The following is a 13644-nucleotide window of genomic DNA, read 5'->3' as shown; positions in this document are numbered from 1 at the left end:
TCAGTAACATCCTAATCCAAACGGAGTATTTTATAGCTGATTGGCTAATGCCTCTCCCTCCTGCTAGGGCACAAGGGAGTCTGAACCACAAGGAAGCTTATACCTTCTTCTCCTCCTGATAAAAATCTACCTCCTTTTTTTTTTGCTGCAAAAATCTTTATTCTTATTTGGTCCAGGGCGGTAAAAAGCTGCCCAGTGGCTGGAGGGGGAGACTCAGGCAGAAGAAGCCCTGATACTTTGAGAGGGGGTCCTCCAGAGGCCGCTGGGCTCCTAGTAGTGCTGGAGGGTGAGCCTTTCGAAGAGATACTCACCAAGCCCAGACTCAGACCCCGCCAGCCTGCAAAGGTTGGTCAGGTGGTCACCCATCTTCTTGATGAGTTTCACCTCCTCATCTAGGAAGTGGTTCTCCAGGAAGTCACAGAGATGGGGGGGTCTATGGATCCCAGGGCATGAAGGTCCAAAAGGGCTTGGTTCAGGCTCTTCTCTAAGGCCATGGCGGCTTCCATGGCATCCAGGGTTTTACCCCACTCATTTTGAGAGGGCTTTTGGATATCCTGGAAGAGGGCGCGGCCGCCACGCTGGTTTTGCAACTTCAAGAGACACTCGGCGCCCTCGCGCTTCTCCTCTGCGAATTCGCGGAAGAAGTGACCCACGCCTTCCAGAGCCACATCGTCGCGAAATAGAAGCCCAGAGAGAGGTAGGTGCAGGAGGTCCGCAGATGCAAATTGACCAGGCGGTTGACGGCTGCCTCCGCCTCGGTGGAATAATTATGGCGAACCTGGGAGCTCATGGTTGTCGGCAAGAAGGAGCTAACCGCAAAAACGGTGGTCGCTGGTCCCAGAAACAGGAGGTGACCGAGAAGGTGGTCTCGGAGGTTGCAGGTGGAGAGGAGATCGGAGGGCAGTGGGAGGCTGGAAGAGAGAGAGTCCCTGGATCTGTTCCGTTCAAACACTGTTGAAGCAAGAGACAGATCCGCGGGACCCCCGAACGCGCTGCCTCCATTTTTTTTTTTTTTTATTTTTTAAGCTAACAATCATTTATGACTTTCTACTTGCCAGGGACTCTGCTAAGCAATTTACAGCGGTTCCCCCTTTGTCCATAGAAGATACATTCCAAGACCCCTGGGGATGCCCGAAACTAAGGATCGTACTGAGCCCTCTATACTCGTGTACTTTGCGGTTTATAGTGCAACAGCAGAACTAACATGAATTTCTTTTTCTTTCTCCACAATTTCATGATTACAAAATTTTGTTCTTACTGCAGATCAGGGCAACCACAGCAACCTCACAGTTTTCTTATTAAGTTGAAAACTTTCACCTTTTCATTTAAAAGAAACACTTTACAGCTTCTCTGTGGTATCTGAATGACCAGCAATACTACTCTTATGCACCAGGGACACTGTTAAGTAAGATAAGGGTCATTTAAACACAAGCTCAGCAATACCTTGATTTGGATAGATCACTTAGATGGTTACTAAGTGGTGAATGGGTAGGGGAACATCTACAACATGGATATGCTGGACACAGGGAGGATTCACCCCCGGCAAAAAACAGGGTGGGATGGACTGAAGTTTGGGAGCGCAATTGAAAACTTATGAATTGTTTATTCCTGGAATTTTCCATTTAATATTTTCAGAACATAGTAGACCTCGGGTAACTGAAACTCCCTAAAGTGAAATTATGGATATGGGAGGACTACTGTATTGGATTTGCCAATTCGATCCTTACAACAACTCCATGAAGTAAGGTACTATTATCATCTCCATTTTTAGATAAGACAACAGGCTTAGAAAGTTAGCTTGCCCAAATTCACACAGATGGTATGTAGTAGAGCTCAACTTTTAAAGCTGAGTTTGTTCAACTTCAAAATTTTAAAAGCAGCTATAGTGTACTGATTAATATTTTTGAAGTCAGCTTACTGTGTTCAAGTCTCAGTCCTGCCATTGATGAGTCATGCGATCTTAAGGATGTTACTTGATTTCTCTAGCACCTCAGTATCTCAGTGGAGAGGGTGGTCATTAATAGTACCTGTCTCATGGAGTTGCTGTAATATTAAATAACTTAATCTCAATTGAGTACTTAGAACTAATTTGATAAATTGTAAGCACACAATAAGCATTATTATAACCATATCATATGGCTAAATATAGGGTACTATAGTAATGAAGGGAGAAAAGTTAAAACATGAGACCATTAGGAAAGATGTGATTGGAGAAGGCTTTGGACTATGCAAAGCTTTACTTAAATTCACCTCTTTGAGCTGGGCTTGAAGTGATTTATCATTTCCGTATATAATGCTGGTGGATAACTCCAGTCAGGATGGTCATCATCAATAACTCAAAAAAACAAGAGATGCTGAAGGTGATGTGGTGAAAAGGGAACACTTCTGCACTGCTGGTGAGAGTGTAAACTAGTACAGCCTCTGTGGAAAACAGTGTGGCAATTCCTAAAAGATCTAAAAATCAACCTCCCCTAAGACCCTGCAATCCCCCTACTGGGAATATACCCGGAAGAACTCAAATCACTGGATTAAAAAAATGTGGTACATATACATGATGGAATATTATGCAGCCATAAAGAAGGACAAACTCATGAACTTCACAGCAACCTGGATGGACTTAGAGTGTATAATACTGAGTGTTGCATCACAGAAACAAATAACTGAGCATCATGTGTTCTCACTCATAGGCAGACCTTGAAAGATTATTGTAATACTATAAGAAAAGGATTGACAGTAGTGGGAAACTGCCAGGGTGAGAGTGGGATTGGTAGTAGTGGGAATCTTCCAGGGGAGGGGGGCACACTTCATCAACAAGGGTACCTGCATAATGAGCATTTGTATACCTAACCCTGAATTGTACCCCACATCTTTAAAATAAAAAAATTATTAAAAATAATAAGACTGGTGGAGTTTCATTAGGTCACTGAAGGCTCCCTGGATTTTGAAAGGCAACACTATCTTTCTCATCTCTAGATAACTGAGTGGTCCAAGCAGACCACTGATAACACACAGTTATCGCTCCTTTCAGAGGTGGCCCTCTGGCATGCAGAACTTGGGGTGGGCTGCAGAATGCAAACCTGTGTAGGCAACATCCTCAGAGCCCTCTCTTCCCCTGGATTCCAGGCCAGTAATGGAAAACTCATGACTTCCATGCCACAGTGTCCAGAAATAATTTTCAGAAAATATTAAAATCCCATACAAATACATAACGAGCATGCATCAAAATTTTATTTAACTCGTTAATGAGAGAACCAGCAGGATGGCACAGCTGGTTTCAGAAAAGAGATGAAAACTGTTACATAAAATAGAATGCTCTTTTAAAAAAGAATACTAGAAGTAGATTTCTAAACTAGATACAAAACTACAAAACTGGTTAAGATTTTATAGAGCAATGCACTCATAATCTTTGGGGCTATATTCTCTACTAGACAGAAATCATTTGCATCAATTAAAACTACACTGAGATACCACCTAACTCCAGTCAGGATGGCCATCACGAATAACACAAAAAACAACAGATGCCAGAGAGGACGTGGTGAAAAGGGAACACTTTTACACTGTTGGTGGGAGTGTAAACTAGTATAGCCTCTGTGGAAGACAGTGTGGTGATTCCTAAAAGATCTAAAAATTGACCTCCCATATGACCCCGCAGTCCCCCTGCTGGGAATATACCTGGAAGAACTCAAATCACTCTATGAAAAAGATACCCGCACAAGTATGTTTATTGCAGCATTGTTCACAATAGCAAGAACATGGAACCAACTGTGCTGCCCATCAAAAGAGGACTGGATTAAAAAAAAATGTGGTACATATACATGATGGAATATTATACTGCCATAAAGAAGAACAAAATCATGAACTTCACAGCAACCTGGATAGACTTAGAATCTATAATACTGAGTGATGTATCACAGAAAGAAAGAACTGAGTAGCACATGTTCTCACTCATAAGCGGACCTTGAACAACTGTCATAATACTATAAGAAAAAGATTGGCAGTAGCGGGAGACTGCAGGGGGCGGGGGGGGGGGGCAGGGTTACCTAACCCTAAACTTTAAAATAAAAAATTTGAAAGTTAATAAAATAAAATAATATGGAAAAAAAGAGAAATCACTTGCATCTCTACTGGATAAAAATAATTTGTACCCTATCAGTTTTCTCCAAATGAATATCTACTTTTAGAGAGCTGGGGCATGATATAAGTTGTAAGCAAGCAAAGTCATATTTTCTCAGAGATCCAGATGACCCTCATGTGGGCTTTTGAGATGATGCTCTGGCATTGTCTACATGATGCTAAAAAACACAACACAGTTTTTTTTTGCCTTAGTTCCAAGTCTTGGGTGATTTTTTTTCCATTACAATAACCAAGGCAGGGATTGCCAAGAAACCAGGAAAAAACTTTTCACTGAGCCTAGAGATGGTCTTGGATTCTTTTCTAGCATTGCACACCACACAGCCACCACCAGTGAATGAGAATTGGTACAAGAGGGGAAATTGATTTGCCATCCAGTCCTTGATGACAACAGGGGGTTGGTTAAGAAGTTCCAGACAGGCTGGGTACAGTGGCTCAAGCTGGTAATCCCAGCACTTTGGGAGACCGAGGTGAGAGGATTGCCTGAGCCCACAGGTTTGAGAACAGTCTGGGCAGCTTCACGAGACCTCATCTTTACCATAAATCAAAGGATTAGCCACGTGGTAGTGCATACCTATAGTTCTGGCTTCTTGGAAGGCTGGAGTGGAAGGATCGCCTGAGCCCAGCACATCGACACTGGGGTGTCCGTGAGTGTGCCACTGCACTCCAGCCTGGGCAACAGAGTGAAACTCCAACTCAAAAAAAAAAAAAGAAAAAAAGAAAAAAAAGAAATTTCAGACAGCTTCTCCCCTGGCCAGCTGAGACTATTCCAATGACTTAGTCAAAACTCTGACTTAGCCACGAGGAAAGACAAAAAGAAATGTCATCCCTTGTTGAAGAAAGGTAAGATGTCAAATGATGTTCTTTTCCACCCTCCAATGGATGCTTACTTGCTCTTCCTAAATGAGAATTCCATAGACAAACTATATAACTTCAGAGATCTTTATTTCAGGCTGATGGGTTGTTTCAATTGTAGCAGGTGTAAAGAGTTGTATGCTAAGTGGGTGAGGAGCTTGGATGTTAAGTGGGTGAGGAGCTTGGAAGGGGATGGGAGATTTATTCTTAGTTACATTGGGTGCTGCTTGTGAACTTACAAAGATATATGGCCCATCCATCCAGTAAATGGGGCTGTTGTAATTAAGAGAAGTGGGAAGATTAGGACCCAGGAGGAGAAGAAATTATCCTTCATTCATTCCAATGCATCCTTTAGCACCTACTATGTTCTAAACATTACTGGAGTCCATTGGAAACTGTCAGGAAGTCTGTCCTCCAGAGAAGGATCATGAGACCATCTGGTATTACATGTAACAAGTTTCATAAGTGAGAAATTTTCTAATTTAGGAAATTTCCTAAATTTCTAAGGCCCGTGCACCCCTTCCAATAAAGGCATGTCCATTTGCAGAAAGGGAGAAGATTTAAACAGTGGGTAAATGCCCTTTATTGAAATGTTCTTATAATTATGTAGTGTTTATATACATATAAAATTTGTAGAGATGGGAGCTCACTGTGTTACCCAGGCTGATCTTGAACTCGGGACCTCAAGTGATTTTCCTGCCTGTCTCTCGAGTAGCCGGCACTACAGGCACATACTACCACATTCAGCTAATTTTTTTAAGTTTTTGTTTTTTGTAGAGATAGGGTCTCACTAGGTCATCCATACTGGCCTCGAACACCTGGCCTCAAGCAATCCTCCTGCCTTGGCCTGCCAGGTTTAAATTGTCAAAATTTTCTGTTTTAAAATTATACTTGACACATATTTCTTTGAAAATTGGGGAAAAGATGGATCTACCTCAGATCATCAGTGTTTCAAATAAGATAAAGCTATATTCATGCAGTGTCATCATGGATCTTTTACTTCTGGTCTGAGTAAAGTGATAAAAGGGGACAGAATATTCTCCTTCCCAGAACAGCTGTGAATAGGCAGCTGAAGAAAAGTACAAGGAAGCAGGGGCTGAAAGCTTAGCTGGTCATACCTGGCATGATAATTGGTGTGCAGTGAAGGAGGAGTAGCACATCTTCACTCATCTCTGTGTCTTGGTACCCTGTGACTTCTGCTTCACTGTAACTGAGAGTGAAATTCCCGCCTTGTTGAGAGATGGGAAACAGCCCTACTTTGGAAGACCATGAAGCAACAGCATGGGTGAGAAGTGGCAGAGGGTCAGAGTGTGTCCAGAATAAAGGACACAGCCCTCACCCTCCCAGAACTCACCATATAGTGGAAAGAAATATACTTTCCTCAGACTCCTAAGGGTCAGTGTCCACCAAGACAGTGAAAATAGGAGTATTAACAAGAGAAACATCCTCATATTGAAGGTAAAAAGATATTTTAAAAGATACTACCATGCAAACACTAATCAAGAGACAGTTGGTATAGGTGTACTAATATCAGTCAAAGTATTGAAACTCCCTTTCTCTAATGGAGAGAGCATTTCATATCCTCATCAAATATTTCGTATATCATCAGTCCTCAACCTTTTTTGGCATCATGGACCAGTTTCATGAAAGACAATTTTTTCCATGGACTGGGATGGGGAATGGGGGAATGTGGAGTCAAACCTCACTGCTAATGTTAATCTGTGTTTGCAGCTGTTCCCCCGAATCACTACCTCAGCTCCACCTCAGATCATTAGGCATTAGGTTCTCATAAGGAACACACAACCTAGATCCCTTGCATGAGTAGTTCATAATAGGGTTTGCAATCCTATCTGTGAGAATCTAATGTCACTGCTAATCTGATAGGAGGCAGAGCTCTGGTGATAATGCAAGCGATGGGGAGTGGCTGTAAACACAGATGAAGCTTCGCTCTCTGGCTTGCTGCTCACTTCCTGCTGTGTGGCCCAGTTCCTAACAGTCCATGTATCAGTCTGTGACCTGGGTATTGGGGACTCCTGTCATATATCTCACTACCCCATCTGGAGCTCCATTATTTCTGCTCTGTGACTCCTGGCTGCTCTGCCTTCTCTGACCTGGTTTGGGGCACAAAGCTCAAGTCAAATCCTAGCTGTTGCCTTTGCTCACCTGGTCCATACTGTTGTAAAAGGAAGGAGCCCTGCTTCAACCCCATACTACTCATATAAAGTTCAAAATAGGGAAATCTAATTTATTCTATTAAAAGTAAGAATAGCGGTTACTTTGCATGGAGGGGGATCTCAATTAGAAGGTGACTTGAAGGGGTCTTGGGATGGCTGGTCTTATTCTTTTTTTTTAAAATATAGATGTTGGTTACACATGTTTGTTTTGTGAAAATTTATTAAGCCTTTCACTATGATTTGAATTCATTTTCTATGCCTTATGTTGTACTTCCATATAAAGTTTACAAAGGAGAGCGTCTTTGACCATAGAATTATGGACTTTGAAACTTTCAGGGTCTCTATGTTGATATGTTAGCAATATTATAAGGTGTGTGTCTCTAAAGGAGAGATGGTCTTAGTTCTCTACTTTAAACAAGTGCTGAGTGTAGATAACACCAGACTGTTTAAGTTTAGCCAGCAGCATGGATACTCCTAAATTATAAAGAGTTCTCAGACACTTGGGCTGGGAAAGGGTAGGGGAAGAGAGGAGGACCTATAGCTGAGTGAATACAGAATAAGAACATCTCAAATAACGATATTTGAATCATTGGAAGATTGCCTTAAGTACTATTTTTTTAAACTTGTCACTGACTTGAAACTCAGCCTTAAGTACTAGTAATGCCATTTACAAGGCATACGTCATGGGCCAAGCTCTGTATGTGGTGTCTCCATTTATATGTGAGGGAATCTTGCATGCTCAGGACCATGCTAACATGCCCTTGTGCCAGCCTTCATACACGGTGGCCAGACTTCTTGCTGTGTGGGGAGTACCTTCCTCCCACAGGTGCATGGATGTGTGATGATACTCTGAAAGTTCTGGTGATACATGGGCATGATGATACTCTGAAGACTCTGACTACTGCAGACATTTGTCATAACTATTAACTCGCCTATATAGAGAGCCATCTACTCAAGTTGCCTCATGGCAACGAGAAAGTAGAGAACGAGCCCAGTTGTCATGTGCACAGGTGAGTTTCAAGATAAGAGAATGGAAAACGCTCCGAAAGAGAATATGATGCTGAATTATAACTAAAGTAATAAAGACAAATGAGCATTTCTGCCCTGTGTGAGTGTTATTTATGCATTAACTCATTCACTCCTCAGGATAAAATCACATACAAATTATGATACGGGTACTCTTATTAGCCTTATGTTAAAATGTTAAAGTGAGATAGTATAGGGTCCTGGCAAGCAGAAAACACAAATAGCCAAAAATTCCAATAGAGCTCACATGGCCAGGTATATTCCCTCCTTACTTTCTTATCTCCTTTAACAAGCTTACCCAAGTCATGTAACAGAAAGCGGCATCCCTCCTAACTCAGCAGATCAGGCCACATTTCTAAAACCATAAAAGTTAAACCTAAGAGTTAATCTCCTTGAGTACTGCCTTCTTAGGTCCCTGAAACAAGACTACCAACATGACCCAATAAGCTGACCAGATCCAGTTGCTTGGTGACAGGATGGACTCTAACACCATCATTCTCCTCATTGTACTCTCACTGTAATACTCAAATCTCTACCCAAGGTGAGGTTTATCCGCCATTTTCTGTACATACAACACATGTTAAGGCATGATATCTCACTACACAGGCACAGAGAAGAACTTCAACCAAAACATGCATACCTCTTCACTCCTTTTCCCATTCAGCTTTCTTAAAATGACAAGAGTTGGACCTCTCAGGGAGCTAGCACCAGGATCCCTTTCCTGCATATTGCTCCCTTGAGTTGCTCAAGCCACAAGCCTATTAAACATTGCCCAAGAAAGTCTCTGTTTGGTTTTAGAGTCAATATCTATTTACATGATAGCTCAGTGTTCAGGGTTCAGGAAAAAAAAGTATTTATTTTGAAATAAACCACTGCAGATTCACATGCAGTTGTAAAATATACTACAAAGAGATCCCTCGTGTTCATGATGCAGTTTCCCTCCATGGGAATATCTACTACAGTCTCACATTCAGGAAATTGCCATTGATGTAGTTGAGATACAGAACATTTTCATGACGGCAAGGATCCATCATGTTGCTCTGTTATAGTCACACCAACCATTCTTCTGTGTCCCTAACTACTAATCTGACCTCTATTTCTAGAATTTTATATACTTGTGGTCACACAGTATGTGACTTTAGGGGACTAGCATTTTTCACTCAGCTTGATTTCCTAGAGAATCATTCAAGTTGTTCTGCGTATCAGTCCCATTTTACAGAGAGGAAAAACAAGACACAAAAAGGTTGCGTATCTTGCCTCAGGTCACACACTGGCAGATGGAGAAGTTGAAATGTGAACCCAAGAGATCTCTGGAGCCGGAGCTGTGCTCCTAGCACTCTGCTATTCTTCCTATTTGAAATGGTTATTTCAAAGTATTTCTTGATATTTCAACAATTTCCTTCCTCCCTCCCTCCCTTCCTTCCTTCCTTCCTTCCTTCCTTCCTTCCTTCCTTCCTTCCTTCCTTCCTTCTTTCCTTCCTTCCTTCCTCTCTCTTTCTCTCTCTCTCCCTCTCTTTCTCTTTTGAGTCAGGGTTTTACTTGGTTTTCCAGACTAGAGTGCAGTGGCATAATCGCAGCTCACCACTGCCTCAAGACCCCTGGGTTTAGGCAATTCTTCTGCCTCAGCCTCCCAAGTAACTGGGGCTACAGGTACTCACCATCATACCTGGCTAATTTTAAAATTTTTTTGTAGGGGCAAGGTCTTGCTATGTTGCCTAGGCTGGCCTCTACCTCCTGGCCTCAAGCAATCCTCCTGCCTTGGCCTCCCCAAGTGCTGGGATTACAGATATTTACCAATGTGGCCAACCTCAGTTCATATTTCTTACCATGGGTGACTGTCAAAAGAGAAGGAGAAAAAGAAGGAGGAAGAGGAGGAGGAGGAAGAGGAGAAGAAAGAGAAGACATTGTGTTAAAGTTACTGGTTTTGAAAACAGTGTATTAGTAGTGTCTTTGGACTGGTGTAACAACACACCACAAACTTTATAGTTTAAGCGAACAGAAATTTGTTTCTGGAGGTTAAAATCTGAAATCAAGATGCCAGCAGGAATATGCTCTATTAGAGGTCTTTAGGTTCTGGGGGGTGGGGGACACAACATCAGTATGGGTACCTGATGTCAAACTAGGCAAAGTGGTGACTAGAGAGAGACCCAAACTTTATCTGTACGATGTCCATTTGTATACCTAATCCTGAATTATACCCCTCATCTTTAAAATAAAATATTTTTTTAAAAAAAGTAGAAGTCTCTAGGGTTGAATTCTTTCTTGCCACTTCACTTCTGGTGGCTGCTGGCTATCCCTGGCATTCCTTGACTCGTGGCAGCATCTCTCCAGTACTGCCTCTGTCTTCACGTGGTGTTCTTCCCTCTGTATCTGTGTGTCTCAAATTCCCTTTTCTGTGTCCAGTCACTGGAGTAGGACCCACCCTATTCCAGTAGGTCCCCATTTTAACTCTGCAAAGACCCTATTTCCAAATAAGGTTGCATTCATAGGTTCTGGGTTCACATGCATTTTTGTGGGGACACTCTTCTACTGGTACCAATATCAAATAAATTCATCTTAAGAGAGTGCTTCTGATCAGTGCTCAGCAGCTCTTCCTAAATAAAGAAAAGCATCTGGACTTTGGTGACCGATTTAGGTTCAAATATGACTGCGCTGTGTATTAACTGTGGCTGGGGACAAATGGTGCTTGCAAAACTTCATCTGTAAAAGGCAAAGGATTAGCTGGGTGCAGTGGCTCATACCTGTAATCCCAGCATTTTTGGAGGTGAAGGTGAGAGGATTGCCTGAACCCACTGGTTCGAGACCAGCCTGGACAACATGGTGAGATCTTGTCTCTACAATAACTCAAAAAAATTAGCCGGGCATGGTGGTGGCGGTGGTGTGTGCCCATAGTCCCAGCTACTTGGAAGGTTGAGGCAGAAGGATTGCCTGAGTCCAGCAGGTCGTGGCTGCAGTTGCTGTGAGCATGCCACTGCACTCCAGCCTGGGCAGCAGAGTGAGACTCTGACTTAAAACAAACAAACAAAAAGACAAAGGATTGCATGAGAAAACATATTGAAAGCACCTATCAGCATGTCTAGCACATAACAGGTACTCAGTGTTATTTTCTCTTCCCACTGATTAGTTTATCAAGTGACACAACACTATTTCATAACAAACATACGACAAGCCTCTATTGCTCAAAAGTCTGTGGGGTTAGATAGCTAGATGGCTCTGCTGGTCTTGGCTGGGCTCACTCACATATCTCGGGTAGACTGATTATTGGCTGGGGCAGGTTGGTCTTAGCAGGGACAATCAGATGACTCAGTTCTGCTCTTTACAGCTTTCATTCTCCAGAAGTCCAGCCTGTGCATAATCTTATGGTAATGGCAGAGGCACAAGAGAGAACAAGTAGACACATGAAATGCCTCTTGGGGCCTAGGCTCAGGGCTGGCACACCACTGTGATCACTATATTCTAGTATCCAAAACAAGTCAAGAGACAGACTCTGCCTTTTCAGTAAAAGAGCTGCAAAGTCATAAGGCAAAGGGCATGGAGGGTGAATAATTGAAGCCACAAATGCAGTCTGCCATGTCTACTGGTTCTTTACTGGCACAGACGTAATTTCTGAATGAGCACTGTGCCAAATGAGGGACTACATCAGCCTATAGCTCTAAAACATTGTAACATCAACCTGTATGGGGACAGTACACAAATCTGGGGGATTGAGGGCTAGTTCCCTAAGTCCCGAGATGATTCCCAAAACCAAACTGACTTTGGTGGGCATCCCACATGCAGTCCCAGGCTAAGGTTGCTGGGCATGAATAAAATTGTAACAAAGGAAGGTGAAGACTTAATGATATTTTAGCGTTGAAGGTGTGAAGAGTGGTTAGGAGTCCAAGCATCTGCCAATTAGAAGGTCTACATGACTAATAAATTAATCTGAAATGTTTAAGAACCCACAATGTATGAGTCATGTGCTGGGAAGAAAAGTAACAACAGTTAACTAGATACAGACTCTAGCCTCAAGGATTACAGCAGATAGATAAACAACAAGACCTGTACGGTTCAATAGAGTAACCACCAGCTGCATGTGGCTGTGAATTACTTGAAATGTGGTTAGTACCAAATGAAACGTAATGTCTGCATAAAATACAGGTTGGATTTAGTTGACTTGTTCAAAAAAGAAAAAGAAGGTAAAATAATTTTTATAGTGATGGCTAACATTTTGGATATGTTGGGTTAAACAAAATATATTATTGGAATTGATTTCCCTGTTACTTTTTACTTTTAAAATTCATGGTTAACCAGAAAATTTTAAATTACATTTGTGGCTCATAATATATTTCTAGGGGACAGCAAGGTGCTAGACTTTCTACGATGTAGTGAATTGGTGAGTACAGTAGTAAAAACCTGACACTTTGGAGCCAGACTGCCTCAGAGACAGGGTTTAAGTTGTACCACTTGCAGGCTGTGTGATCTTGGGCAAGTTACTCAATCCCTCTGTGCTTCATTGTTCTTATCTGAAAAACTGAACAATAATATACTTATCTTACTATTATAAGTCTTAATGAGTTAATGCATGTAAAACAATTAACACAGAGCCTGCCTCAAGTACATGGAAGTTATTATTAAGAACATGATGAGTGCCAAGGTATGGCAGAGTAACAGACCCTCTAATCCAACCAGGGAGTCAGAGACAGCTTCCTGAAGGTGGTATAGAGGAAGACATAAAGCATGAGTAGGTACCAGCTGCATAAAGGCTAATGGGCAAGAGAAGAGACAAAGGGAGGGGCAAAAAAATTGTGCAAAGCCTCAGATACAAGCTTGGTGTGTGATGGAGCTGAAATTCTCAGTGGAAGGAGGGAAGCTTGAGACAGGCTACGGTCAGATGGTGAAAGGCTTGAGAACCATGTTAGGAAGTTACACTTATTCCCAAGAGCTTCAAATATTTAAGCTGTGGGAAGAAACTGAGATTCATGGAACATGCAGCAAAAGAAGGGGAAAACCGTAACACTGAGATAATATTCAGTCTCAGTCTCAGCTATTGACATGCAGCCATGTATCACTTAACAATGGAGATACTTTCTGAGAAGTATATCATTGGGCAGTTTCATCATTGTGCAAAAATCACAGAGTGTACTGACACAAACCTAGAGGGTATAGCCTACAACACCCCTAGGCCATAAGGTATAGCCTATGGCTCTTAGGCTACAAACCCCATACAGCAGTTACTATACTGAATACTGTAGGCAACTGTAACACATTTTGTAAATATTTGTGTATCTAAACATATCTTAACGTAAAAAAGGTAATGCATTACACTACAATGTCAATGTCATTGAAATTTTTCAGCTCCGTTATAATCTTACGGGACCACTGTCATATGCGCAGTACATTGTTGACTGATGTTATGTTAGGCATGATTTTATCTCTATCATCATCTCTATCTCTTTGTCTGTCTCTAACTTTATCTCTC

General features: G+C 42.0%; 1 pseudogene; it reads right to left on the bottom strand.

Annotated features, from left to right (window-relative positions):
* Positions 1–270: 270 nt before the first annotated feature.
* Positions 271–7195, bottom strand: LOC110595432 (annotated as a pseudogene).
* Between the last annotated feature and the right edge of the window lie 6449 nt (positions 7196–13644).

The sequence above is a fragment of the Carlito syrichta genome, unplaced genomic scaffold (genome assembly GCF_000164805.1).
Source record: "Carlito syrichta isolate Samal-C Ts95f unplaced genomic scaffold, Tarsius_syrichta-2.0.1 Scaffold301901, whole genome shotgun sequence".
NCBI lineage: Eukaryota > Metazoa > Chordata > Mammalia > Primates > Tarsiidae > Carlito > Carlito syrichta.
The sequence above is the reverse complement of the archived record's forward strand: the minus strand, read 5'-3'. Positions and strand labels throughout refer to the sequence as shown.